Source organism: Magallana gigas, chromosome 1 (assembly GCF_963853765.1).
Source record: "Magallana gigas chromosome 1, xbMagGiga1.1, whole genome shotgun sequence".
In the NCBI taxonomy this organism is placed as follows: domain Eukaryota; kingdom Metazoa; phylum Mollusca; class Bivalvia; order Ostreida; family Ostreidae; genus Magallana; species Magallana gigas.
The window spans coordinates 60,587,179-60,611,571 of record NC_088853.1 but is presented as its reverse complement, the minus strand read 5'-3'; the positions used below and the strand labels follow the sequence as shown (position 1 = coordinate 60,611,571).

At 32.6% G+C, this 24,393-nt stretch overlaps 4 long non-coding RNA genes across 5 annotated transcripts; 3 read left to right on the top strand and 1 right to left on the bottom strand.

The window, feature by feature from the left end:
• Positions 1-332: 332 nt before the first annotated feature.
• On the bottom strand, positions 333-2,537 carry LOC109618631 (uncharacterized). Its single transcript, XR_004603077.2, has 3 exons — positions 2,404-2,537; positions 1,667-1,819; positions 333-1,340 (listed from the first exon to the last, which is right to left on the bottom strand). It is a non-coding gene; the product is annotated as an uncharacterized lncRNA (long non-coding RNA).
• A 219-nt stretch (positions 2,538-2,756) lies between these two features.
• On the top strand, positions 2,757-4,233 carry LOC117691327 (uncharacterized). 2 transcript variants are annotated; one of them, XR_004603079.2, is made up of 5 exons: positions 2,757-2,879; positions 3,131-3,220; positions 3,325-3,389; positions 3,602-3,696; positions 4,172-4,233. It is a non-coding gene; the product is annotated as an uncharacterized lncRNA (long non-coding RNA). The 2 variants fall into 2 exon arrangements; XR_010711907.1 differs by lacking the exon at positions 3,325-3,389.
• A 3,318-nt stretch (positions 4,234-7,551) lies between these two features.
• Positions 7,552-8,789, top strand: LOC117685535 (uncharacterized). Its single transcript, XR_010712281.1, has 3 exons — positions 7,552-7,962; positions 8,272-8,508; positions 8,658-8,789. It is a non-coding gene; the product is annotated as an uncharacterized lncRNA (long non-coding RNA).
• A 1,730-nt stretch (positions 8,790-10,519) lies between these two features.
• LOC136274021 (uncharacterized) lies at positions 10,520-11,717 on the top strand. Its single transcript, XR_010712280.1, has 3 exons — positions 10,520-10,586; positions 10,733-11,317; positions 11,597-11,717. It is a non-coding gene; the product is annotated as an uncharacterized lncRNA (long non-coding RNA).
• The last annotated feature ends 12,676 nt before the right edge of the window (positions 11,718-24,393 follow it).

Sequence of the window (24,393 nt, the reverse complement as noted above, 5' to 3'; positions counted from 1 at the left end):
AATGGTAAATGGGGAGATTGTTGTGGACCTGAGAATGATAATTAACTCTTACAACGACAATAATGATTTCTTACTTTAACAAAGTAACTATTGAAAAGAAAAATCAAAATAGACTAATGAAAAGAGAAATCAATATAATTAGAAATTTTTTATTAACGATACATATAGATGTAACAATTAAAAAGAATTTTGATTGCATGTGTTTACAATATCAGAGGGTTCAAGTTCAAGCATGTTGATTTCATGATTTTCAAACTATGCAATGAATATCCATTTTCCAATTATATATTCCAGTTATTTACTGTATAATAAAGACATTAATGGGTATACATATACACAGGGAAAAGTGGCTCGCATAATTTTCATGCGATTTCCTTTTCGCATGAAAATCATGCGCTAATCATGCGAAAATCAGATGAAAAGTTTCTCATGCAAATATCATGCAAATATGTTCGCATGATATTCGCATGAAAAATGAACAATTTTCATGCGAATAATTTTTCGTATGTTTTTCATGCGATTAGATATTTGTGTCATATTCATATAAAATTCATGCAAAATTCACATGAAAATTGCATGTTTTTCATATAAAAATTTAATTATGACAAATCAATTTATAACACTTTAAAAACATTCTTTCATTCATATGTTGACATACTAGTGTCTTTTTTTTTTGTTTAACAAATTTGACATTAAGACAACTAAACAATTTCTACATGTGTTGGAATTAATACATGTATAAATAAAAATTAGAATAGAGTTTACATTTTATCAAAATATAAATGTTTTCAAAACTTTTAAAGTCTTTGTTTATATAAACATGTAAAACTTTGCCTTTACAATAGTCATTCACACCAACTGAGAGTTATATCTCTCTTCTTAGAAGGTCAGTAAACATTAAGATTTTATTACATGTGTAATACTGTGCTGATTGCATTGGTCATTATTTAGGATACATACTTTAAGTCTTATGTTTTTGAGATACAATTTATGAGTTTGCGTGTACCAAACCTGTTGAACGCAGTAAGTGAATTACATATAGGAAAATTTCCAGCTATATATTCAAACATACAATTAATTATTTCTATGCTAGACAATGAAAATTCACTGAAAATTGTTAACACTGTGATACAAGTTTTCCATGATTCCAAGTGATATTGCACAGATGACAGTATATTTCAAAAGAATCCAGGCCTTTGTGGTCTCAAGTTTCAGTGTGTACCTATGTTATTGGACTGATGTTGATGTAATCACTCTGGTGTCTGTATCATGTGCCTTTATCTTCCTTCTTTTGTAGCATGTCTCTTTATCCCTCTCCATATTTAAATATCTTTGTCAACCTTGTGTATATGCAAAACAAAATATAATTCATAATAAAACATGCAAACAAATGTACATGTATTGAGTACATGTATAACAGAGTAAAAGCACAAGATTTATACACTCAGATAAAATTTAAAAAAACAAAACAATCATAATGTATCTCTGTATTGAAATAACTTACAGTATGTTTTATTGATCAAAAGCAAATGAGATCAAGAGGTATGTCCAACCTCTTTTATCAAATATATGTTAATCCATGTCTGATTTTATATACATGTAATTACAAACTTTAGAAATATTCAAAACGCAAGGCATAGGCATATTTCACCAAATAAATACTTACATGGTATCATCATATGGACAGTTTGTTGTGCATGATTTCCCAAGTGATATACATGTATGTTATTGTTATAGCCATCATATATACAACATATACTGGAGAGGCATTCACCTATTCTTATGTCTGTGTAACATTGCTTCGGATCTTAAATCAACCCTGTAAAAAAAATAAAAAAATGTTATGAACATTTTCAACCTATAAATGGATTCACCGTGACAATATGCACAAAAATTATACATGTAGACCAGATCTAGGAGGGGTCAAGGGGATCCAGACCCCCTAAAAAACTGTTTAAATTTAAATTATAAAATTCATAAAAATATGGCTTACTCCCCCTCCCAACCTTGTTACTCAATCAATATCCCCCCCCCCCCCCCGTCCGCATTTTTTTTTCTGGATCCGCGCTTGAAATCAGATTGCATGCTTGCAACCGCATGTTTAAAATATATATCTGCAGATTTATTTCGTAATCATTACGGTTACACTGTGTTCATTCATTCTTGTTTAAGAAATACACAATAGATAGAAATTTATCCGAAGCTCTTCGGAGAAAATTGACAGACCCTCTGTCATCCCGAATTTCCCCGTAGATTGTATAGTTACATGTAAAGACCTGCATCTAAGTTTAATAATAACAGTAGATTTTTTAGTGTTTAAACACGTATCTGGAAACGTTAGTTAACATATAACATGTAAACATAGAATATGCACACACTTGAAACATCGTAGTTCTAGGGTACCTGCATGTTGACGATCGATCGATCCGCTCCTCTCCTATCCAGGATCACGAACTTTTCAATCGCTGAGTATATAATAGTACGTTAGATCGGACACATCTTGATGATGTTGATGTAAAGTTTCTGCTGGCTTGCATCACTGATCAGCCAGTGCCGATGTACATAACTTTGCAGCTAGAGAAAATTCAGTCTGTCTGCATATGAGTTATCGCGGGAGATGACTCGAACGGGATTTCGGAAACGAAAAAAATGTTTGCAAGGGCTTACAAAAAAGATGCACATCAACCTGTAGCGCTTTAAATTATTAATGACAATTGTTCTAATCATATCTAAATTACAAAATCTGATCTGATCTACTGATTTTTGGTATATTGCTCTATGTAAAATCAAACACCATCCTGACGGTTCTCAGTACCAAAAATTTACGCAATATGTGACGTCAGCGGGAACGAGACTCGAGTACAAAGTGAATGACAGAGGTAAGAAACATAGGCCTAAATGAAATTTTTATGTATTATCGGAAGATCTCTGCTTCCCGTTTTGATAAATAAAAACCATCATTCGAAATTTTTGCAAATTATTGTAAAGAATTCGTTACAGTTATTTATAACTGCATAATAAAGATGAAGTGTATTGTGATGATGAACAGAGCTGAGCAAACTTTGCTGATATCCTTAGCGTAATGTTATGGGCTTATGCAATAAAATATCTGATATCTTTTTCATTGAAGCATGACAAAAACATCCCTACACGGATAAGGAGTTGGTACTATTTGGATGGAGGTGTGAACATGATGACATGCCTGTTGGCTGTATAAAAGGTGAGGATAAATCAAAGTACTAAATATACTGAGATTCTATAGGCCTACTCGAGCCAATCCAAAGCCTGAAAATTGTTCATTACATAGCTTGTTTCTTCCAAAAGTCAAAAGAAGAGAAGGAAAGATCCTTCCATATTTTTCCAGAGTGTCTTTCCGCCATGAATAGCAGGTTCGTAATTGAGTAAGCACAACAACTTACATGTACATGTAGTTTTGTTAAGAATTTGTATAGGAGATGTGAAAAATATTAAATAAGAAATCTATTAATGAATATCAAGATTACAATAGCTGTATAACTTATATACTTAATTATATCTAGATATTTATAAGATCAAACAGGAATGAAATCATTTAATAATTATACAACAATAATATTTGCAGAGAACCTTAAGTTTGCAGATTTGCAAAGACTCTTTGGAAAAGATTTTAAAAGCATGACAACCAACAACATTCCGGAAGAATTCATGGATGCAGTGGTAAGTAATACTTCTACTTTTTAAGAATTGTATGATAATTTGGATCAATGTTTCACATTGAAGCTCATTTAAGAGATTCTGACAACAGGCTTATGTACAGTACTCTTCAAAGTTGTCCAAATGTTTTGTATTTGGCAGCATAAAGTAGATTTGATAAGTTATGGCTATTGATGCTCAGGTGAGCGATTTGGCTTATGTAATAAACTCACAAACTGAGAGCTTAAAATAACATAAGGACATGGATCAGAGTGATAAAGTGAGAATCGTAGTATTCGGATATGACAAACATAAATTTATTGTATTTGATCAAATCTGCTTTAACGAGCATTTATCATGTTACCAACTGCATGTCATATATCAATTAATTTTGTTTTTATCTTCCAATATTAATAATTCACATTCAAAATAGATACCAGTATGCCATTCAGCAATAGGAAAATTTCATGAACACTGCATTATGTATATTTTCTTGTAGATTGATGAACTAACAAGCCTTTTCGAGAAGTGGAAGAAAGAGAAATATGAATTATGTTCTTATCTAAATAAAGAAGATTTTCCTAAGAAGATTATTGTCATTGTTTTCTGTTAATGTTAATTCTATATAAAGCAAATTAATTAGGACTTCAGTTTTCTTTTCAAAATATAAAAGATTATATTCTCAAATTTAGATAAAAAGAGATCAAGATTTCAAGATTATTGAATTTAAAAGCTGCATAGTATTTTGTATGAAAATTGCATGATATTCGCATGAAACAACAGTGAAACATAAGATATACATTTTCGCATGAATATCGTGCGAAATTTTTATCATATGATATTCGCATGAAAATTATGTCAAAATCGCATGAAGTTTTCGCATGAAATTCATGCGTGTTACTTTTCGTCTCTTTCTCATGCGAAGAATTCGCATGAACTTCATGCGAATTTCATATGAGATTCATGCGAGCCACTTTTGCCTGTGTATAATTATACCTGCACTTTCTAAAGAAAGTTAGGGTATATTAATTGTTGTTATTCTGTTCTGTCTGTCTGTCACATCTATTGGTCACGACTTTTAACTATGTTAAACTGCTGTTACATCTTATAAAGCAGCAAACTGAAATCTGGGAGTTTTATTTGGGGTGTCAAAAATTCTCTGGTTGTATTGGGGGTCTGATAATTGCTAGTAAATGTTTTTTTTTTGTACAAAAACCCTTGTTCCTCAAAGTTCTTTTACATTTTTAACCATTTGGAAAAAATAGTGAAATTTGGATGAAATTGGGAAAAATGTCGATCATACCTTACATATGTCCTGGTGTGTCATTTTGTGTGAATATGTTTAAGAGTTTACTCATGTTAAATGACAAGTAATTAGCTAGGGTCAGTCTGGTCTGCTAATTATCCCCAATTAGTCTATATAATTGTTCTGAGTTGTTCTAAGCTTTTTGAGTAATTATCACAAGTAATGTACATCACTTTTATTAATTATCTTTTAGATTATAAATACAGTTAGAAATTTATTCAATTCAGTCAGACAGTTTTGGCCAATACCTCATGTTGCTTATGTCTTCATACTGACTATCTTATAAGTTGACTGTCCAGCAGTCTGTCAGTAAGACTAAGCAACATTGAGTTAAATTTCATTCTGACCCATTTGGCCTTTTAAAAAATAATTTTTATCCTGTTCTATTTTGACTTTTTTTTATTTGATTATTGTTAATATTTTATAAGTAATTAAAATCACTTGATCAATAAATTGTGAAACCTGCCTTCAAGTTATTCGACTTAGAGGTCAATTTAAGCCTATTGACTAGGCTGACCCCCTGTCTCTTGGGTTGGGCCTATACAAGTTAATTCCCCTTATTTTATAGTGCCCTTTCCCCTCGGTGACACATTTCTCTAAATATTTCAAATAAGACATAACCATATTGTTAGAAAAGTATGTGTAAATAGGTTCAACCAGTTTTGCATCATCGATCCAGTTTAATTTTTTTCTGTAATACTTTGAATTGTGTGACATGGTTGGCAGTCACAATATGGCCGCCCTCATTTGGAGCATGCGGTTTAGATATATTTAAAACCAAGATACCGATTTACGTTTCACGAACTTCGGGACACGTTTTTTTTTTTCTTAAACGATATTTGTTTTTAAATTTTGGGAATTTTCTGTGATGAAATTTGGAAAAACACATACTTTTTACCGTTGGGAAAGGGGCCGGATACAGGCCCCCTACGACGCCTAAAAAAAACCTGGGGGTCGAAGTTTTACATAGGAATATATAGAGTAAATCTTTAAAAGTCTTCTTCTCAGAAACAAATCAGCCACATGATTCTTTATAATTGTTAAGACTTTGGCTCCAGGACAATTTCTTAGCCTTACAAGAAGTTCAGAGTTTGATGTAGCTTTATATCCCATATATAAACAATTATTAAAGATCTTTTTGAGAACAGTGCAATACTCATAATGTGATATCACTCTAAAATCAGCCTGTTAGAAAAAAGGATTAATGATTATAAAAATAAGAATATCCAGGGGGGAAAATGGATTTTATTTGAACAGGATCTACATGTCTATTATAATTGCAAATTGTCCAGATAGTTTGTATTAAGACTCCATTAAGCTGATTTTATCATACCTATTGTTCCTCAGGTGAGCGATGTGGCCCATGGGCCTCTTGTTGAAATATCACATTTAAATGTTTTTACAGCTAAACATTAAAAATTTGCTGATAATGTGACAGTTATTTAATTACTGCTTCAGTTGATACAAAATTGTATTGCGTTTAATTGTAGACTGGGTTTATTGAAATTTAGGGAACCAATAATTATTTCAATATATATGTATTCGTAATTCATTATAAATGAAATTGACAGATGTGAAATCACCATTTTGAAATGTTTAATCCCGATTTAAAATAAAGAAAAACAAACCCGAACAAATTATTTGGTCATTACATGTTTATCTATTACAGTGAAGATATTACGGTACATGGAATATTAGTCCTTAAAAGTTTAATTTAAATATCATTCAGTTTTGTAAGTTTTATTTTGTTACAATCATCAAAATGCCCAATTGTATTTTTTAATGAGAAATCATTAGACTCAAATGCTTTAATTAATTATTGCTTAACTCTGCTTCTTTATCAAGATTTATTAAGTGTACTCGGGTTAATGTCAAAATCCTTAGCTATAATTTCTTTTTCAGGTTTTGGCCTTTTATCAATATTATACCCTTACTAGTTCCTAATTTAGTGTTCAAATATACTGGTCTTTTTCTATGGATTTTCCATATTAATATGCCTAGCCATAACGGTCAATAATTTTTTTTTTTTTAAAAGAAGTATAAGAAGACATAAGGTGAACACATATCAAATTACACCTTTGTTTTTATCAACCGGTCAGTCTCGCATAATTAACTTAGTCATGAATCGTGACGACGGCTGTCAGGGAGTTATATATAACCACTATGAAAACAATTCATTATCACCTCGGGGACCATACTTGCCAACCTCCAACATGTGAAATTCTGGTCATGACCAGATTTGGAAAGTAAAAAATCTGGTCATCGCGCCTAACGACATTCACGTCATATTTACCATGCGTTTCATAGGTACATACAATAGAAATATGTGTTAAAACTTATGTGTAATACTTTATTGCAAAGAAGCTTTTAACTAACAGTTGCTGATTTTGAATTTTGAAAAGTGATCTGACACAGAAAAAGGTAGATTGTGTTCCGCAAAAAAAATGCAAAAAGAGTGTCTGCTACAATAACCTTGCTTTTGAACTCTGTAAATGATGGCATGAAAGTTGTAAGTGACTTCAAAATCCAATATTCAAATGTGCGTTACATAGAACACAAAAGCCTCGTTTTGTACTCGATTACTTTGTTTTACCTAACGGAATTCATTTTCCCAGATATGTTGATAGGTACAAAAATATCGTTTTCTTTTTGTTGGTTTTGATTCCGCTGGCCCCGATGAAGACCTTTTCTTATTGGAAGCCATCACACTTAGTGATTTAAACCTTCGCTTAGTCAAAACAACTCACGATAATAATTACACTTAATGTGTCTGTTACAGCCATCGGCATTGTTTACATGTACATAAAGCTCAGCTTGGGTTCCTAACTGGAAGTCAAACGCGCAACGTAATTTACGAACCAAACCCGGAAATCGGGAGATTTTCGGGTTGTTCAACAAAAATCGGGTGAAAAGCATGACCCGCCGGGTCATAAAAGATAATTGGGTGAAGGGTTGAAAAATCGGGTGTGACCCGACGAAATCGGGTGAGTTGGCAAGTATGGGGGACCGATCAGTGAGTTGAATATAAGCGATACTTCAAAAGAGCCGATTTGATTATAAATAACCATTAATTTGGTGCAAAGAATATGACATGGTACAATTTAACTGGGGATTTATTTGTATTTCAAAATAAGCTAGTTCAATATAAGTGGACTAAGGTGTATATCTTGGATGGTATGGTCAATATGCCTCCAACAGTCATTATTTAAAATCATGTATTATAGATTCAATGAGAGGAATTTTACTTCAGTATTGAAAATCATATTTAAAAACATGTTTCAAATATAATGCAGGGAGCACAGCAGAAAGTGTATGTTTTAGAGCCAACAGAAATAAGGACGAATTCCAATGGATTGTCGTTTGGAATTGCTACTGTGTTGTGCAAAGCCACCAATTATAACAAAGTGCATGATCTGTTCTTTCCGGAGAAGTTTATTGCCAAATTGAATGAGTCAGTGAGGCGGTCTGTGATTCTAAACGGATACAGTCTGAGAGACAACGGCCAAATGAACCTGACAGATTCTTCAAAGGTAATTAATCCATCAAAAGTACATATTAAAGTGATATTATATTTGCTAATAATCATATAATAGATTTTGTAATACATGTACGTATTTCTGTACACAAGTATAGAAGTGAGAATTGAATATACATTTTCATTTGGCAAATTTTGAACCAGATAATGGACACTTTTGATGATAAAAGTCATTCCACAACTGTAGTCCATTTTCTTCAGCCAGAACCCGAGGACATAGCTACAATTAAAACTAAATCCAAGGGCGAAAGGGTCTCCATCAAGGGGGTGATCCATAAGGTAAATGAAAGTATGATTCTCTTAAATTTTTACATTTTTCAGTTAATTATCTGATCTGAAAGATCATTATATTTATTTAGTTCTTCTGAACATTAAGTCTATTGTATATCATGTATGTCCATTGATCTATTAGGTTAAATTTAAACAATGTTTTTTGTTTGTCTAAATCTATATGGCCATTTATAACAGATCTTGGTGAAAAGAAAAATTGGCTGACAGTGAATGATGAAGTTAAACTGTTTTGATCCTAGCTAGCTTATGTTGAAGGAGTGTCAATTATATTTGATATCTAAATGTGAGAAAAGTTCAATATAACCAAAGTTGTAGGGAAAGCTAATTGCTTTTCACTGTTGTTTCTAAGTAGTAAATATGGTAGATCAGTGGCATAGCTTAAAGCTGACATGAATTCATAAAAGCATTTGGTCGCCATATTAGTTTCAATCGCTCCTTTAGGTTATAGGTGACTGCTTTATACTAGTTTGACTGTATTGATATTCAGGTATCCATCTAAGAGCTTCAAAGTGCAAAATTGAAGACAGTTCATAACAGCTAGTTTATACTTTTAATGGACATATATTGTGTAGGTTTTTTTTCACAATGGTAGTTGCCCTTACCAAAATATTGACCTTCTGGCAACACATTCTGGCATTATTGCAGCAATACTGCAGCAACATTCTGGCAACACATTGCGGCAATGTTGCTGCAGTAGCGTTTTTCGTATGCAAATGAGATTGCGGCAATATTGCCAGAAAGATGTTGCCGCAACAACACCTTTCTGGTAATACATTGCGGCAATGTTGCTGCAGTAGCGTTTTTCGTATGCAAATGAGATTGCGGCAATATTGCCAGATAGCCTAGTACCCGAGGCCTTCCGAGTGCAAGCACGAAGGCCTGGAATCCCCCGTCCAATGGCTGCGCTCTATGGTGAATCCAACATGGCGACTAGAAAGGTAAAATCACATAGACACACTTATAGTTAGACCTGTTTGGCCTTTTCTTGCTGGTTCATATGCGAATCATTAACATGGTTAGACTTGATACAACATTTTCTTCGCTTATTTAGCTTTATACGGCCCTGAACCGTCGATTGAATGTCCGAACGGGAGTAATAAGCGAGCCCTGTATATCGCACAATATAAACAGTGATACATATCGACACTTTTGCTCATATATCTACTCATTTTTTAGGTAGACAAACATTTCAAAAGTTATTTACAGGTCATGATAACATACAAAACAACATACAATGCATAGATTCAATGGAATGCCTTGGTGTAATTGGTTAGCACACTTCATGCTTCAGAAGTTTATCATGGCATTTGAAGAGGTCCAGGTTCAAATCCTGGGGGTATTCCGCTTTAGTGTATGTCAAGCCTCCGATCTGGCTGATTATGGCTGATAATAACATACAAAACAACATACAATGCATAGATTCAGTGGAATGCCTTGTTGTAATTGATTAGCACACTTCATGCTTCAGAAGTTTATTATGGCATTTGAAGAGGTCCAGGTTCAAATCCTGGAGGTATTCCACTTTACTTAGTGTATGTCAAGCCCCCGATATGGCTGATTAGTTAGTTATGATGTCCATGTGCATTGCTGTTCAGTATAGTTTGTTGTGTGTTTCAATCTTAGACAGAGGAAAATTATATCCACCAATGTCAGGAAAAGTTGCCCTCATTCATGCATATGGAACATTCATACAATAGTACATGTAACAGCAGAAAGAGATGCAAAGGGACACTCAAGGGGAAGACCTACGGCCAAGCATCAAAAAAAGCCCCAGTGGTACTGGTAGGACAAGTTGTAACATATTTTGATATTAAATACCTCATATACTGATAGAAACACTAACACATGCAAGTTCATGCACTTGTGTTTCTTTGAGCACTGCAGCAAATTTATACAGCAGAGTTTTTCTGTTTCATTACAATACACAGGAGGAAATACACAATCATTTCCATCCATGTCAGGAAAAGATGCCCTCGTTTATGCATGTCGAACATTCCTACACGTCAAGTAACAGCAGAAAGAGATGTAGAGGGACACCTACTGGAAAGACCCCCGTTCAAGCTTCCAAAAAAGCCCCAATTGTAGGATGATTTGCTATATTAATATATTTAAATTTTAAATACTGCATGTATATACTTAGTTATGTATGAATCAATATATATATAAATTTCATGCACTTGTGAAAGAAAAGAAAGTAGGACAAAGCCAATTAGGATTCTTATCAGGGCAATTTGAATCTCTAGTCAGGTGTTCTTCTTTCTGCTATCTTGCTACTTTCAGATAAGAAAAGAATAAACTGTGGTATTATGATTTAAAGTATTCACTTAGCCACAGAACGAATATCACAATGTCCATTAGGTTCTCTTTCAAATAGTCTTCCAGATGGAATGATAAAGAGAAAAATTATGTGGCCAGTTATATGCAGGAAAAAGTTCCTGATTACCCTATTTCCAATGAATATTGGAAAAACTGTGCTCAAGATATGAATGCAGACTTGGGCACAAACCGAACTGGTGAGGTTGTAAAATATATGAAAGTACTGTGTTAAAAATATGATTAAAAGGTTTCAAAATATAAGAGCTAAAGAAACATTAACCAAATCCTGATAATGAATAACAATTTGTTGTAAGAGATTCTTTATTACAGTTAAAATCTTAAGATTTACAAATGTATTGTGAAAAAGGGCTACTGGAAATTCATAAGAGGCAGTTCCAGAAATTGATTCCCTACTGTTGCTCTCTTAAAGTTTTTTTTTATTAACATATTCTTATGAATGCAATTTATAATGACAGGTGCTTCCTGTAAAAGTTTTTACCGGAGATTCATTGCCTCGGACACCTTACATACCAGTATATCTGAAGTCGAGAAAGAAATTTTGGCTAAACCAATAGAGCAGGAAATTGACCGATACTGTCAAACTGATCTTTCATTTCCAGTTATGAGGTTTTTTTTCCATGTTGTATGTGTTGCAAACAGTATAAAGTTAGGTTGTTCAGTTGGGTTGATAATTACTTGTATAAAGACATAGTGCATTTAAATAACCTTAATAGGTTGGCTGTAAAATAAACAAAAACATGTACATGTAATATTGAATTAAGCAGTGAACACTCTATTGGTGAATTTACAGTTTTAAGAAATAAATGAAATTGCTTCCATTTAAAGATGAGTGTTATGCCCCTATTATCTTTTGAACTTGACTGTTTTAGAACTACTTCTACCCGACCAGCTGAAGTTATTGCTGATGGTGATCATTTGTTGGAGGAAGGGGCTACACCCCAAAGACTTTTAAAATGTGCTTTAAACCAGACAAGACCCTTAGAAACAGATATCTACTCAGACTTTCAAGGGAAAGAAATTCTTAACCTCATCACCCTACTTTTTTGTAGTTGTAATGTATTAGACATTTGTAGGGCAATCCTTGAAGTAAAAGCATTTAAAATGTGCTTATGGAAACTCTTCTTAGCAGAAATTCATGAAAATACCAAATATATGTGTATCAAAGGACACAGTTATTTAAGTCAACTTGATTTTGAAGCTTTGAGGAGTTTTCAGTGGGAAAAAATTATTGAAGAAATGTATGTTCAGCAGAGGCAGCTTCTCCAGGTCTTGCTGAATGTTTGTACAAGCACTAACAAATCTGAGGATGATGAACACTACATGCATGTGGTAAAAGAAGTAGGACTGATGTATGGCATTCTCATGAAGAGGAGATGTAATTCCCTTTCAAGAGTGCAACGAGTAGTGTCCATCTCCCTGGCTGATGAACGAGTACACCAGAAGGTAAAGAAATTTACATATGTGCAAAGCCGTTTTTTATATGCACATACAAATCACCATTCATTAATTTACACGTAGCAGGGGGAGTCTCAAAACCATTAGTTTATGAATAGTTTTTTACCTATTACGAAGCTTTAAAACTGTTGATTATTTTATACTCCATATCGGTGATATTGAATTTAGTATCACTAGTATTTACAACGGAATGAAGCGGTTTTATTATGCACAATGAATATCACTTATTACGTTACATTACATTCCCTAAGAACGATCGAAAGGAATGCAGATCGTGACGTCAAAGTTAACTATGACGTCATATCTTATGAAGTACAGACAAGTGACTTTCTACATATCGCTGTGAAATTAATCGGGCAGCCTTAACATAGCCGCGTATTATTTAAATATAGTAGTAAAGGTGACCTTGGATATTCATGGATATTGTTTTGACACAATATCGTATATTATCTGTAAAAAAATGTATGATAATCATATTTATGTTCATTTCATACGGTATTGTAAGATACAATGTTTATCAACACAATAATATAAATTACAATATTGCATCCTATCCTACTTACAATAAATATCATATAATAAAATAAAATACCATAATTAATAAAAATAAACCCAATGGCTGGGCTTTTTATCTTTACAATGATCAAAACCAAAATAGTTTTTCTTAAGCATAGAGTTTGTTATGATATGATTGATCTTGCTTGGGACATTCCAGTTTATAGACAGACAAACAAAATGAACGTGTTATATTTATAACAAATGCAGTAAGGCTTAAAGGGGAAGGACAGTCAAAAACATAATTTATCTATTTTAATAAAGTGGTGTAAATTATCACATGTGGTCATGCAGTTTTGAAAAAAAAAAACGTAATAAAGCTTTAATAAACGTTTGAAGTTGGAGAAATCGTATTTACTGGAGGCTGACATGATGTAGAACTCTTTTGTATTAAAAACCAAAAAAAAAAATTATTTTGACGTCACACCATCTATTCCGGTTTGGTTTACATATACAAATGAATGTACACAGTGCTCTGACTATAATTAACGCTGGTGTATACCTTTCTGTTACTCAAATAATCGACTAAACAAAATTGAAAATGTTTGAGTTCACACGTCAATCTAAAAAAATAAATACATGTATCAATGTATGCATAAATATATGCATTTTTACAAGTAAATGACAACTGTTAATCTGCTATCATTCAAAGTTGAAAACGACCTCGATTAAATCTTTTATTCCAAGTCAAGTTCTTCGCTAACTGAATAAATGTTATAATTGTAAGTCGGAATTACCATGTCGAAATAACGACGGCAGACATTTTCTATGATACTTGGCATCTGTTGTCAATTTCCACATTTACGCGTAGATTTCTCCGAAACTAACCTCCGCTTTTAGATTTCAACGAACATGCTCCATTTAACGTAGGTTTGTAGTTTGCAAAGGTAAAAGAACGGTCTCAAATCAATATTGATTCAAATTTTCCAGAACTTGTCATTTAGAGCGAATATCATGATGTTATGTTGATAAGACAAACCGGAATAGATGGTGTGACGTCATAGATTAAAGTTCAATGGCAGCCCCCATGGCAGCGGGAAATTTAAGTTAAGCGATCGACTTTCTTGATTTATTCATTGTTCCGGGGGTTTTAATGAAAATAAATACTATTTACAATTATAGTAGATGATAATTAATTGATTTATTGTACAACATTTTTTTCGTTCCCTTCCCCTTTAATGGTAACAAATTATATACATGTATAAGAAAACCAGCGAGATAAGAAACTTTAAATGGATGTTTTAATTTTTATTGCTTCTTTGGGAGCAGCTAATTCTTTTTCAAGAAGTTAATTTGACCATCAAATATATGTATCAATTGATGTTTTCAATGAATTTTGCCATGTGCTTTTTCTGGACTGAAGAAATTGAGAGACAACTAAAAACTTTTAAAACAAGCAAATCATTACATATGTAAGCATTACAAGTTAATTTATTTTGCCTAAAAAATCTTTGATAACTCACCATTACAAAGAAGTTAGCAATATTTTTTCTAACCTTAAAGGTAAAATATCAACTACACAAAGTAACCAAAAAAAATTAAAAAAAACACATCTTGATAAAATTCAAGAATGGCAACAAAAAGAAGTATGTGTATTAACAACCTGAAATTGACTTTTATGCAACCAAAATAAACCAATTATTTGAAATGTTATTTAACTTACCTGAACTTTTGCCCTTCTATACAAGAAGTTCATTTTAGAAATATATATTTTTGAAAGATGTTGACATGAAATAGCCAAATTGTGTATGTGAAACTTAAAAAAAACTTACTAAATTCAAATTGGAATTCCATGGATAAGATTTAATCCATAATCGTACAATAGTTCTTTTCCTTGCTGGATGTCTCTATAAAATAATTGAACTGTTATTTAATTATTTACACATGAAATGCCGAAATGCAAACTCACTCTCTCTCTCTCTCTCTCTCTCAAATACCTTGTAACAAAAAGAAAGACAATCCCCACAGGGTTTCATTTTGCAGTTTTTATCTTTTTTAGGCCCATGATTGATGAGTCTACATAACCCTTTTATCGTCTTTTGTTGCATCAATGCTAAACAATATATTAATGTTGCATCATATATTAAATGTATTATAATTATTGAACAACACTTGGGCTTAAGCTTTTTAAAAGAAATAAAGTACCTGACACATCCTACCATAAGACTGTAAAAATATCGGTATCCTGAAGAATTTTTTCCCTCGCCCTCTATTTATTTGGAATATAATTTGTCCTGAATACACTAGTAAAAAGTTTCCGCTTTGTCTGGGAATAGTACCCCTAACTCCTCTTCCTATATGAATGTTTATCATAATATTCATTTTAATACAGCTCAACATGTACATACATAGAAATAATTTTTATCATGGTATTTAAGAACACTTGCAATCATGCGTGACAAGATTATATGGAGCATAGTTTTAGCAGATTGACAGCTAGAAACTCCATGGGCACATTCATCTTGATTTCTTGCTTCATTTAGAAAGTACTCAGTCATAGAGATATATAGTCAACTGTTTTAATATGCAATAATCTGAATCACAAAATCATAAAATAACTGCTATTTAGTGTAAGTAAAAGTCAAGATGAAACATACAGTATATATGTGTAAATTTTATCAGCATATATCTTCATCACATTCTAAGAAATTGAATAATTCTAACCTTTGTTTTCAAACACATCAATTTCAAATCCTGGTGGATCTGTTTTTACCCAAAGCTGGGATTCTTCAAAGGGATTTACCCTTTTTCTTCGTATTTGAGCTGTAACAAGCAAAAATGAAATAAATCTTTAAAACTAAGATGAAATGCAGCTTTTTATATATTAATAAATTACAGAAATATAATTTTCTGAGAAAGAAGAGGATACATAATTAAAAAGGAGGGGACAGATCCTTTATAGATACTTCTGGCAAGCTCATGAAAAAAACCCCCACCCAGGATATCTTTTCATAGTATGTTGGAAAGACATTAGAAGCGATTGATACAAATTATGCAGTACCACACCAGTATGAAAATATAATTGTTTTCTCCTTTTTTTGATGGAAAGGCCTGATTGTTATAAACACTGACACAACATGAAAGCGGGAAAATTTTACGTCACAGGGGCTTCAAAGCATAAAGAAAGATAATTTCTCATTGGTCAATTTGGCTTGAGAATATCATACAAAAAATTAAAGTTAATTAAGAAACATTATAGTTTCAAGTGAGAAAAGTTTACAAAATAATTCAATCGATAACGAAACCTCCCTCTGTGTGTATAAAAATTGCAACAGCACTAGTTCACCTATCTTTTTTGAAATATACGCTTGTATAATATATTTTTACTTACTTCTGTTGCCTTTTTTCAACATTACTTCATTTGATAAATTAACCTTCATATTTAATTTTCATTTAATTCTTTGAATCATAAAATGATTGCACTACTCAATTACATTTGTAGATGATTTGAAAGCACCTTCCTTACATGGTAACATTTTTGAGCTCTTAAATTAGTCTCATCGTTTTATCAAATTAACAGTTACCAAGTCAAATTTGCTGCAATTGATCATAATGACTGAATGTCCACTTGTCTTTCATTTTCCCATTGCAAGTTAAATGCATTTGTTTTAGCTACAGCCGACTTAGATAGACTATTCAATTGTTAAAATGACAGATGTCCTAAGGACCCACTTTAAAGAGACAGTACAGCGCATTTTATTAAAAAAAACGACTTGAAAAAAATCATCAAAATTGGTAACTACGTATTACCCATACATATTTGCATCACAATATGTTACGGGGTTCAGCCTTCTATACTATTAGGCATAAGTATTGACAGTAACAAAACACATGCAGGGCTCGCGAAGATGCTTGTGGACATTTTTGTTGATAAAAATATGTACCCTCTACTTCTCCTAGGTAATAATTGTGCAAAGTGCAAAAAATAACCACAGTTATTGTTTTGTAAGCATGAATTTTGCGTTTTTATAAAACAAGTTGCTACAACCTCAATTAAATTTTGTAAATGAGGCCTCTTGAGATGTTATTTGACATATTTATGTCTGTTTATTTTACAATGAACCGAAATTGGTACACCATTAATAAATTATTGAGAAAGTGATATTATGTTCCGTTTAGCGAGTCCCTTTAACCTCTAACATGATGACCGTAGTCGGACGAAGATCTTGTAGTGTTCAGCATGTGTTAATTACTGGCAATCAAAGTCCACGTGCAAATCAATGAGATAAGATTATTCCGGTTTGTACGTCCATTAAATTTCCAAAAGCTTATAATTACGTTAATTGGGTATGTGAAAGGGATTTTTTTTTTACATATTTTAACTATTACAATAAACGATATATCTTATTTCCTAACAATATAATAGGTAAATCTAAAATTATTCACGCATGTGTTTTCAGCTGTACCGTCTCTTTAAACCCCAGGCAGGAGTATAAAAGGAAATGGGAGGAGCTAAATTTTGAAAATCACTTATTTCTTGACATGTTGACCAGAGCAGAGAAATTTTGAAAAGTTTCATGTTCAATTTTTTTAATATAATAAAATTTTGCATGGTTGTACCTCTCCATCTTATACATCTATACATTAAAAATGAAGCTTTGAAAAATTATTTTAATACCAAAATTCATAATATTTTCATCTGAAGTGATAAGATTTCAAATTTCCACTGCTCTTCATAAGGAAGCTTGACCCTAGGTCAAACGGAATCCTAATTACCACATCAGAAATGTCAACAAATAGAACCATGTGAACAGAGAAACAAATGAAATAAGTGACTTACTTTATTGATATGCCTTGCAGCAATGATATATTATGTTTATAATCCAAATGTTTCACTAAAAAGTTATATGATGAAGTGTTTACTGAAAAAAATAATTTAATTGTAATTTATATTGCACATTTATTTTGTCCACGAATCAAGCCCACTTGTGTCCCATGTAAGGTCGACAAGCGGGGTCAGGGTATAAATCCCTCACTAGAGATAAAACACATTCTGGCATTATTTCTCTCTGTGTCCATACAATGTTTTCTACTTCTTCATCACGATTAAAATGTGCAGCTTTTTTCGCTTGATATCTGGGATGGTTCCATTCATATCTACGTGACATCATAGTCCAAACCTTTTTATACTTTGTTTTCCTAATAGTAGAATTCCTAGTATGGGGTGGTGCACCATTTCCGAGCCACTTCTGTTGGTTTGAGGTCACGCATGGGTGGCAAAAACAATACATACATTCCTGGTCATTGATCTCTGGCATTGCATCATCCCCTTCATGTCCAGGATCACCACCTGCCGCTTGCTGCTCGTTGATGTCAGGATTGTTATCACTGGTAGCACTTACATTCTGACCAGCTCACATTCTGACCAGCTCTTATCTCTTCATTTGTATTTTCTTCTTTCCAGTTGTTAAAAACAACACACGAGTCAAAATCCCATTCACTGTGTGAAAATAGATCTCTGATTGAATGAAATTCAACTTCTGTAATGTTCAAACAAACTTGCCTTCTTGGTTGTGACATTTACATGGTAAAGCAAAGAACAAAGAAAACAATAGAGTTACATTCACTGATGATTTCCTGTAGAATGGCCAGACTGATTCCAAGAAATACTATTTCACTACACCAGGGATACCAGACTAATTTATCACATTTTTAAATATAAAGCAACTTATTTTTACTAACAAAAGAAAGAACAAAACATATATCCAACAGAATGAAAAAAATGATTCATTGTTCAATGGTAATGATTACGTATTAATTATACATATCAAAGTTTAGTGCCACTACTATACCCCTACCCAAAGACAATAAACTCTTCCAACAGACCATGCTGTGAAGTTTGGCGGGAAAGTTTCTCACTGGTCAATAAGAAACAATCCCTGCAGTAACATACTGAGTGGGGGGGGGGGGGGGGGGATGCAGTTTGTCATATGTATTGGTTTTTGTATCTTTAAAGCTTTAGATTTAATTGAGCAAAAATAGCTATGAATTATCAATAAAAAAAGTCATATAACAATCAAAATACCTATCAGAAATACTCAATTTAATGATTATATTAAAAAAAAAAATTATTTATAACCCTGGAGTACCCCGCACTGGCATAAGGCTCTGCAGACTCAGCATAATAACAAACACACATACATATCAAACTCATCAGTTGTAAAATCAGAAGTAAGTAAAATGGATGGAGAAAGTACAGAGAGAATTCGTGATGAAAATAGAGAACAACATGGAAGAAAGAAACGAAGATCAGACTGCAGAGAGAAAATGAAAGCACGGAATGAAAAACGTAAACTTCAGGAAAAACCCCTTGTTACAGGATGTATTCGATTTTATGTTAAATCAGAAGATGATAAGGTATCAGTTTACAACAAAATGGATAAAATCAAACTATGCATGGCTGAGTGTCTTCTGTGACGAACGAACAAGTGCTGAATGCAGTATTTGACTTTTACTTGCAATTGAATGGACTGGTTGATGATGCAAATGATGAGAGAAATTTTAACTTTCAACCATATTTACCATGTGATTAAAAAAGCACAGATGAAGATATGTTTCTGACAACCTATTCAGCGATGAGAAATATTTGCTCCGGAATTCAGCATCACAATCAAACATGCACTGAACTTTTGGATGTTAAAAAATTGCAAAGATTTGGTCATACAGCCAAAGTAACTTTCACTTGTAAAGACAATCACCTGGTCACAGCAGATTCCTCCCAGCATTTACCTGGTGGATTATTTCTTGCAAATCTCAGAATGATCCATTCTGTTTATGCAACAGGTGTTCGTTACAGTCAATAAAAGCGTATTTGTGACTCTGCTAATATAGGTATCGTTCCGGAGAGTGCATTTAAAAGTCACCATAATTTGTACTGCTCTATGACAGAAGACCTGGCTAAGGAGTCAATAAAAGATGCCATCAATGAAGAAGTAACAGCTGAAGTTTTAAAGGCAGAAGAAAATGATGTCCCTTTTTATGGGATAAACATTATTACAGATGCCCCCATGGTTGGAGGAGAAATGCAGCCCAATCAGACGTCGTTGCTATTGGTCAAACACATCATCGTGTTGTTGGTTTGGCTGTGGTAACTAGACAAGATGATTCTGTTAGCCAGCGTCATGAAATCAGGGGAGTTGAAAATTTGTACCAACATTTTGATGAAAATGACACATCAATCAACATCCATGGACATGACAGAAATGCAAGTGTTAACAAATATCTTGCAGTACATCAACCACAGGTAACCAACGCAAATGATACGTGGCATGCAAGTAAAGGAGTCACCAAAGAAATGAAAAAAATTGCAAGCGGTCCTAAAAAATATATGGGTGTTACTTGGCATCCTGATCTTTCAGATAAGGTTGCATCAGTTAAAACGCATACATATTATGCAATGAAAAATTGGCAAGGTTCCCCTGTAAAGTTGCGACAATGTCTAGATAATATTTTTGAGCACTATAAAAACAACCACCAGAATTGTTCTGAGGAATCAAGATGCAGAAGAGACCCAAATTATGAACCATCAAAGAACATCCTAAGTGATTCTGAGGCAGAAAGAATTCTTAAGACAGAGATTCATAAACTACAAATATACAAGACACCATAGGATTATGTGAACTGTATTGACACGCATTGTGTTGAATCTTTTAACAATGCCCTTCTCGTCTATCATGATACAAGAATAAAATTTGGTGATGAGGAGTATAAACGGAGGTCAAACATGGCTGTCCTAGACTGGAATGAAAATGTGGACCGAGAATACACATCAATTAGTAACTTTGAAGATGCACGGCGACCAAGATCTCGATCTGGCCACAAAAATCTTGTACCGAATACAAACAAATTTGCATTCACTTTGTGGGACAGAATTATTGAAACTTTTTATGACAAGTAACTTAGTTAATTTTTTTTCAGTGATAAATCATTTTACTTGGATGATATGTCTATAAAATGTAAGCAATTTTATTAAAACTGTAAATTATACACAAATTAATATTTATTTATAATGATTTGTTTACCTTTAAAACATGTACATATAAACAGTATGAAATTTTCCATCAACAATTTGTTTTCTTACACTCCAAACATTGGTTGTAAAGTCTTAGGCTATCGAAAATGAGTGGTCAGTAATCTGTGTTATCAGATAAACCATGTGCTTATCAGCTGGTGAGGAGAAGTGATGCTAAATATAACTTAGCTGCTTTATCTTATCTTGATAAGCTCCTCCCATAGAAAATGCGGTAGTAACTACCGCTGCCTGGGGTTTAACTAGTTCTATATATATAGTTACATGTAAATTTCGGCAGACAACCCTTATTCTTGAATATATATTATGAGGTGTAATAAGGTATCGAATACAACTGATAACTGATCAAGAACTTCTAATACAGCTAGTGCATTGGCAGCTCATTTTCCCTGATTGTCAATATAAATATTAATTAGAGCAAATAATTGTTATCTCAATCTTCATATTTAAAAAAAATATTAGAACCTTAAATTGATCTTCACTAATACAAACAAATTGATAAGAAAATTAGCCACTAAGTCATTGAATGTATTTTTCTCCTCCTTGACATTTACATGTATGTTTACTTAATGGATAAAAGAATGCATTCATAATTTGAATTTCATTATCAAAAAATCCTGCTGGTATGATTCCATAATATCAATTTTATAAATCTCAGTGACAAGTACGCGCTATTCAGTTGAATATAAAATTGTATTTTGATATTACATGTACATCTACATGTACAATCCATATTCGCCATTAGGTTACTGATTATCTGGCATAGTAGCATATAGCAGTGTTTGTTTTATTGCAAAAATTATGTGTTAATTATGATCTACAATTTTTTGTGACCCAAATAAGACTAATCATCTGAGCACTCAATGAATACCAGAGATACATGCAAATTACATGTAGTTAGTTATAGCTGACTGAGTAGTCTTTTGAAATTTTAACTTGTTTAGTTTAATGTTATGCATTCCCAATAGGATAACATATTAATGTATCAAGTTACAGAGCTTGACTAATAATGAGATTATGAAAATATCAATAATTTTAAGAAATAACCTCATTACTACAAAATAATGCATTGTATATATTGATAGCATTTATCAAAGACTGGACATTGTTCTAGGAGATTCAAGAAATGCACAATGGGTTTGCGTATTTTTAGAAACACTTCATTGAAGAAACAATGTAATTTGTTTGCATATCATGATAATTTTTTCAGGATGTATAAATTGAATTAAATTGATTGAGACCAGGATGATATTGATATAAATGAAACTTGACATCCATGTAAATACATGTATGTACCCATAATATGTACATGTATAGATACATTGTACATTCAATTAGAGATTAAATAATCCAATATTCTAATACTGTACGATTTTCTATCATTGAAAAGTGAACCTAGGTGAAATTAATCTGTAAAATTTGGTGTTTGTACATAATATTATATATGTCTAAATAAGAGTATGAAAGTTAAAAAAAAAATCCATAAACCCTTCCCAAATTAAGGAAAATGCAGCATGTATGTTTTAACATTTTTACATTTGTCTTCTAATATTGTGTTTTAATGAATAATTTAATTACTAGAATGTAGCCCTGTGTGTTTTTGTAACTTAGAAAATGAGAGTGCTGGGCTGGCCTTAGATGAACCAAGGAGACACACTGTGTATACCTCATTAGCACCTATTGTTCTTTCATAGACCTTGCAATTAACTAAGAATTCTTACGTGTCTTTGTAATGGGCACATTCTGTGTATACCTTTTTACCACCCTATTGTTCTCATAATGCTACAATCAACAGAGCAAAGCACTATATACACACGACACATGAGAACTTGACAATTTGTAAGAAATTACAAACCAAAAGGAAATTCTGAATGAATGAAATTAAAAAGTTTTTATAAGAATTTATAAAAATGAAAACATTATCTATAATCGAAATAAAATTTTAACATACATTGAAATAAAACACTTAATAATAGTAAACAAAGAGACCTCTAAGAAGGTGAAATTTCCTTTAAAGAAGCTACAACAGTTGTAAAAAATATGGCAAATAATAAGAGTCCAGGCAGTGATGGATTTACAACAGAATTCTATTAAATTTAATGATCGAACCACAAAATGTCCTATCTTGTTCCAAAAACTTTATAGAATTCTGTTGTAAATCCATCACTGCCTGGACTCTTATCATTTGCCATATTTTTTATATGGGTACATGCAAAGTTCGGGAACTCTCAGTCAAACAGAAACAAGGAATAATTACCTGTATCCCAAAAGATGGTATTTAAACAATTGGAGACCATGCAATAACACTTCTAAACATTGCTTATAAAATAAGTTATGGGTGTAATGCTCAGAGAATTAAAAATATGCTTGATATAATTAGTAGTCCCGATCAAACAGGTTTCATTCCAGGAAGATATATTGGTGAAAATACTAAGCTGACATATGATCTTATGCAACATATGGGGGGGGGGGGGGGTGAGACATTTCTGGTGTATTATTCATAATTGATTTTTAAAAAAAGAAAGCATTTGATACAGTTTCATGGAAATTTATTCACAAATGTTAAGATTTTTTCAACTTTGGAGCATCCATTCAATCTTAGATATCTATACTTGTCAAAGTAATATAGAATCATCAGTCACACAAGCTGGAAACCTTCAAAATATTTCAAACATAGCAGAGGATGTCACCAAGGCGACCCAATCTCCCCCTATTTATTCCTACTGTGTGCAGATATTTTGGCATATAAGATTAAAATAACTTTTATATTCGGGCTACACCCTGAGCCTATTTCTACAGACATTTATTATATCTTCTTGATTATGAAATCCCATATCTATTGGAAAAGATGTCTTAAGGAAATACTATCAATTCATGAATTAATAATAGATATTGAAAGACATATATTGACTCTAAAATATATTGCTACAAAAAATTGCAGATTAGATGATTTCTACAAGAGCGGTGCCGAACATCTCATCGAACGACAACTCCCCGAATGCGGCAACTCATCGAAAGTCAACTAATCGAAAAGAAAACTCACCGACGCGACATCTCAACGAAAAACATCAGTAGTATAAGGCGCCTAGCTGGGGGGGGGGGGGGGTTCAACTGAGTGCACTTTTTATGCAAATGAGGTAAAAAAAAAAACCCGGGTTTAAGGTTGAAATGAGTTTTATTGAACAAGAACATCAAAAATCATGAAACAAGTGA